We start from the raw sequence: 6,000 nt of genomic DNA, 5'->3' as shown, positions 1-6,000 counted from the left end.
GTTGTCTGTTATTGAAAATGTTTATAGGCTTCATTCACAAGATTTTTCTATCAAGGTAGTTGATTATAAGCAGTAATGTCAACATAAATTAGACTAAAAGGGAATGTGTTGACCCTTAGATTTGTGCTAAAGGGCCTAGATGAGTTTTAGACTCTTTCAAATTGGTGTTTTAATAAAATTGTTGATTTTTTAAAAAAGAATCCTATTATGCAGTTTAACTCTACTTTGTTTCACAACAACAAAGGTTTATATCCTGCCTCATCTCCCCATGGTGACTCAGGGCAGCTTGCACCTATATTCATAAAGTGCCTTGTGTCCTATGCCAGGAGAAAGACAATACTGTATATAATTGAATAAATAAAAATTAGAGTTTGGGTATGATTTATTTATTTATTTATAACATTTATATCCCACCCTTCACACCCTGAAGAGGACTCAGGTTAAAATTCATGTTTTACACACTCACTAGATTATAAATTTAATACTGTGAGCAGAACAGCATTTTAAAGCACTTCTTAATGCCAAACACAATTCAGAGTTATAATTCACACAATCATCACCATCATGAAATTTTGTTGGTTAGTTCCCACAAGTGCAGACCCATTGAATAAGTGTCTGAAAGATTAATTAAAACAAAGGCAAATTACTTTGATTTAGTAGTTCTGTAAAGAGGATAAATAATAGAATTCAGACCATTATATTTATTTATATCTCACCTAATTTGGGTCTCAAGATGGCTGTGTGCATATGTATGGTCCTTCAAGTCAGCTACAAAGAATATTTATTTATTTATTTATTTATTTAGCAGTTTTGTATACTGGTCTTCTCACCTCTATTCGAGGGACTCAGGCCGGTTTCCAACATCAATATTACAGACAGTCATTAAAACATCATATTCTAAATCACACTAAAACATTAAAATAGCAAAATACAATGATATAATTACAGTGGTCAGTCGTAATCAAAAGTCATTATTCATCGTCATCCATCCATATCACAGGATCATGGCTCATTCGTCGAATGCCAATCCCCAAAGCAAAGTTTTCACCTGTTTCCTGAACGTTAAGATAGAAGGGGCAGTTCTGATCTCCAGTGGAAGGGAGTTCCAGAGTTGAGGGGCCACAACAGAGGAGTAGTATGCTCCCTGTACCCCGCTCCCGTTAGTAGTCTGGCTGCCGCACGTTGGACTAATTGAAGCTTCCGGGCAGTCTTCAGAGGCAACCCCACGTAGAGAGCGCTGCAGTAATCAAAGCGTGGACCACCATGGCCAAGTCAGACTTCCCAAGGTACGGGCGCAGCTGGCGCACAAGTTTTAATTGTGCAAAAGCTCCCCTGACCACCGCTGAAACCTGGGGCTCCAGGCTCAGCGATGAGTCCAGGATCACACCCAGGCTGCGAACCTGCGCCTTCAGAGGGAGTGTAACCCCATCAAGCACAGACTGTAACCCTATGCCCTGTTCGGCCTTTCGACTGACCAGGAGTACCTCTGTCTTGTCTGGATTCAGTTTCAATCTTTTGTCCCTCATCCAGTCTGTTACAGTGGCCAAGCATTGGTTCAGGACTTGAACAGCCTCCTTAGTAGTAGGTGGGAAGGTGGATTTACCAGTTCCTTTCTATGAAATATTTCCCATAGCATCTGACATTTCTTGGTGGTCTCCCATCCAAGTATCAACCCAGATTGAGACTGTTTAGTCACCTCTCCATTAACTAGGTTTAGGAACACAGGACTCCTGCAAAAGTGGAAAAACTTAAAATTAAAAAAAAATGTAGGTTTTTTTTAATTTGAGAGAATACCTCTAGGAGTCCCTAGATCTGTCAGTGCAACCTTATGGCCAACTCCCACCAGAAGATTTGTGCTGGAGGACCTAGATATTCTTAGAGAACTGATTTATCTCAGAATTGCTAGGTCCTCCAAGACAATTCTGTAGTCAATGCCCAGCAGAAGCTGACTACAGAGTCTCATTGGAGGGCCTGGAAATTCCTAGAGAAACTATATTAGTCAATAATTAAAATGTGTGAATGTGGAAGGCCAACTGGATTTGGGAAAGGAAGGTTGATGTTACTAGTTATATTTATTGAAGGAAAACCAGCTGATTGGGTGAGTAGAAGTGGAGATAATTAAGCAGTGAATAGCAATCTCATAGATTCATCAAACTGGAAGTTATCACAAGCAAGGACCATCCAGTCCAACCTCTTGAATGCAGGCATGCACTGCTAAAGCTCCCAAATACCTAGCCACCCAACCTCTATTTAAAAAGTGCAGATGATTGATCTTCTGTTTCCAAAATAACCTATTCCACTGTAATCACCAAGAAGTTCATCCTAGTGAATAGTCGGAACCTTCATTCTTATTATTTAAAACCACTGGCATGAGAGCTTTATTCAGAAACCACAGAAAACAAGCTTCCTCCACCTTCTACGTTACAGCTCTTTAAATTGCAAAAAGGTGCCTAGTGTATCATCTCTATCACCTGCCTAAGTGAACCACTTCTTTCCCATTTGCCCTCCATTTCACTAGGTGAGAGATCCTCCAGCAAGATCTTCCTACAGATGGTATATCTTTTGAGCTTGGTTTTCCTAAGTTTCTTGCTTTAAGAAAACCAGACTTTCTGCTTTTCACAGTGACTAAGGAAATATATGTTTCTTGTAATTTAGGTCCTATTTCACTGGGAGCTGTGAACAAGAACTATGAAATGAAATGGAAGAAACCTTTGGTTTATGTCATATTCCTGCTAGAAAAGAGGATATAAATTCTTGGCCTCAACATTTTGAATAAATAAACTAACTTTTTGAACAGGAAACCTTTTCAACAAATAAATAACCATTGGTTGAAGCTACAAGGCAATTAAGAAACCATTATTGATACATTAACTATCCTTGACTGTACCCCAATGTTATAATTGTGCTTTTTAGTCTTATAAACAAAGAAAATCATTTTTGAGAGCAGTAAAAAAGAAAAGTTGTGTCCCTTTTTCTTGTGACTTGTTATCTGTCTTCCAATACAGAACTACATTTCTGTGATGTGGGAAAAGAGACCAGTCAAAAGACAGAAAAATACCAATGGGTTAAAAAATACCTCTCCGAATACGTTAGCTAGAAGGCTTTCTTTCTGAATCCTTAGACCAAATCACTAAGCATCTGGAATGCAATAAGCTTTAATTAGAAGGCTGGAGGATGATTAGAGGCAAATGCAGTGTGGCATATATGGCTAATTGTGGCTAATGATGCAGATTGCATAAAGTTGGCTCATAAATATCAGAGTTACAACTTGATTCTTTAAGATGCTTTAAGCATCGTATTATATATTCTTCCAGTTAATTTATTCACTTTTGATTTCTAATATATTGTGCCTTCTGCTGAGATACTTGATTTCCTACTTATAAGTTGCAGATACAATACATTTTTACATGTATTGCACCCTTCGGTGGCCTCAAGTTATCTCTGGTGACATTCTTCTGCTCACTGGGGCAAAGAAAGGACCTAATTTCCACATGTGTCATTGAAATCTAGTTTTGTACAGAATCTCATGCATAGAAATGAATTGTTAACCCTCCAAGGCTTACTACTTATAAATGTGCTACACAATCAAAAATATTTCTTTCGTTTTTCTTCGGTTCTCAGTAGAAGTATGTTTCTTTGGTTCTTGCAGAGGAAAGTTGCAGTGTTTGAAAGGAGTGCAATGTAAGTTATGTAAGACAGCGGCTGGAATAGTAATATATGTTTGCTAAAAATTGATATGGCAGAGAAGCATTCTAGAACGTGAACAGAAAAACAACTATTGAGAAAAAAATCTATTCAAACAGCCAAATCTGAGAAATTAGGAGGATTTACTCTGAACAACTGGCGGAAAGGAATCTGGAACACGAGGTGAATGGAAAAAACATCTCTGCACAACTCAACAATGTAAAGGACAACATGTTTCATGAGGACTGGTTTGTCTTTACTGAATGTCAATGAACATTCACAGTATCGTCAATCACCACCAGCCCTGAAAGCATTCTAGAAGAATGCTCTGCACTATAGCACTTTTCCTCAATGATCACTAAAAACTGATGGGAGCCCCCGGTGGCGCAGTGGGTTAAACCCCTGTGCCAGCGGGACTGAAGACCGACAGGTCGCAGGTTCGAATACGGGGAGAGGCGGATGAGCTCCCTCTATCAGCTCCAGCTCTTCATGCAGGGACATGAGAGAAGCCGCCCACAAAGATGATAAAAACATCAAATCATCCAGGTGTCCCCTAGGGAACGTCCTTGCAGACGGCAAATTCTCTCACACCAGAAGCGACTTGCTCCTGACACGACAAAAAAAACCAAACTAAAAAGTGATCACATGCAAGCCTCTCTCCCCCCCCCCCCAAATTTCTACACATTTCTAATACAATTCAAATATGAAGTACCATGGAGCCCTTCACACGATGAAAGAGTACTTCCAGCTGTCATCCAAGGTATTTCATCATTTATTTATTTATTTACTTCATTTATACCCTGCATTTCTCACCCCACAGGGGACTCAAGTTGGCCTCCTTGATTCTATTAATCCATAATCCTTGTTCATAATCCTTGTTCAGACTGTGTCAAAATCAATAATGTCTTAAACTCCAAACGTCTGTGTATAGAGTCAGGTCTTTAGCTTTTTTCTGAAGACCAGAAGGGATGGAGCCTGCCTGCTGTCTCAGGATGAAGTTCCACAGCCAAGGGGCCACCACTAAGAAGACCCTGTCTCTTGTCCCCATCAATCGTGCTTGCAAAGAGGGTGGGACCAAGAGTAGGGCCTCCCCAGCAGATCTCAAAGTTCTAGTTGGTTCATAAGAGGAAATGCATTTGGACATTGAGAACTGTTGAGAAATGGGAGGGAGCAGGAGCTGGAGAAAAACCATCTTCTGAGCTCCCTATGCACTTGGAAATGGAAGAAAGTCCTTAAAAACATCTATCAGAATCACCCATGTTGAATTGTTTCAGTGATGTGGAGGAATGGGTGTTCTTATGGGTGGCCTGTGTTCCACTTCTTTTACAAAATCCTTCTGCATGAGCCTGGCACAGTATTTTTTTTAATTAATGTAATCCTAAGGAGTGGCACTATTATAAGATATCACCACTTTGCTTTTCCTATTGCTAGCTTTTTAACTTTTGGGTTCCTTTAAAAAAACTATAAAATATTCTAGTGCCTATGAAAATTCAGGAACAATGTATAATAACTATATAATTTTGCCTTACATTTGAACATACCTTTATAAGTGCTCATATCGCATTTATGTCCAGACTTATGATTTTAACTATGAAAGGAGTGTTAAAAATGGAGGAAAAGTTCACTGAAAGCAGTGTTAAAAGTGGAGGGAAGATTCAACTGAAAGCATTATTAAAGTGGTGGGATTCAAAGGGAGGGCAGAACATGGCACAGGGTTTTAAAATAGCGCTGGTTTAGCCCAGGGTAAGATGACATGAGAAGGACAGATCATAGCAAAGAGATTTTAAATAGCACTGGTCTAATCTAGGGAAGAAAGGCATGAGAGGAACAGATCATAACAAAGGAGATTAAAATAGTATGGCTCATGGCAAGAAGGCATGGAAAGGACAGATCATGACCAAGAGGTTTAAAATCCCCCCTGCTTCTGCCCTCACCATGGGATGAGGTCCATAGTAATCTTGGCTTTCGAGATTTCGTTGTAGCTAGCTTTTTAACTATTTTTGTGATTTCAAAGTTTTCCCTGATTAAAAAAATGCAGAGTGGGTGGGAACTGCACTTGCTTGTGTGATGTTTCAGAACATAGGACAGAATGAGAGAAAGGCTGGAGAACACAAAGTGCCTGGTAGGGTTTGTAAAACAAAATAATATCTTTTAAAGCAGAGGGTATTATGTGACAATCTAACATATAAATAGGTGCCCTTTCAAGCAGTTTCATTGCCAGTGCTCTCTGTTTGCCATATTTTCATGACTGGGTTGGAGGGATGCCCCTTAATATTTGCATTCCAGTCATACAGTATTAATGGCTCCATCAGACAG

The sequence above is a fragment of the Anolis sagrei genome, chromosome 2 (genome assembly GCF_037176765.1).
Source record: "Anolis sagrei isolate rAnoSag1 chromosome 2, rAnoSag1.mat, whole genome shotgun sequence".
Taxonomy (NCBI): domain Eukaryota; kingdom Metazoa; phylum Chordata; class Lepidosauria; order Squamata; family Dactyloidae; genus Anolis; species Anolis sagrei.
This window is presented reverse-complemented; position numbering follows the sequence as displayed.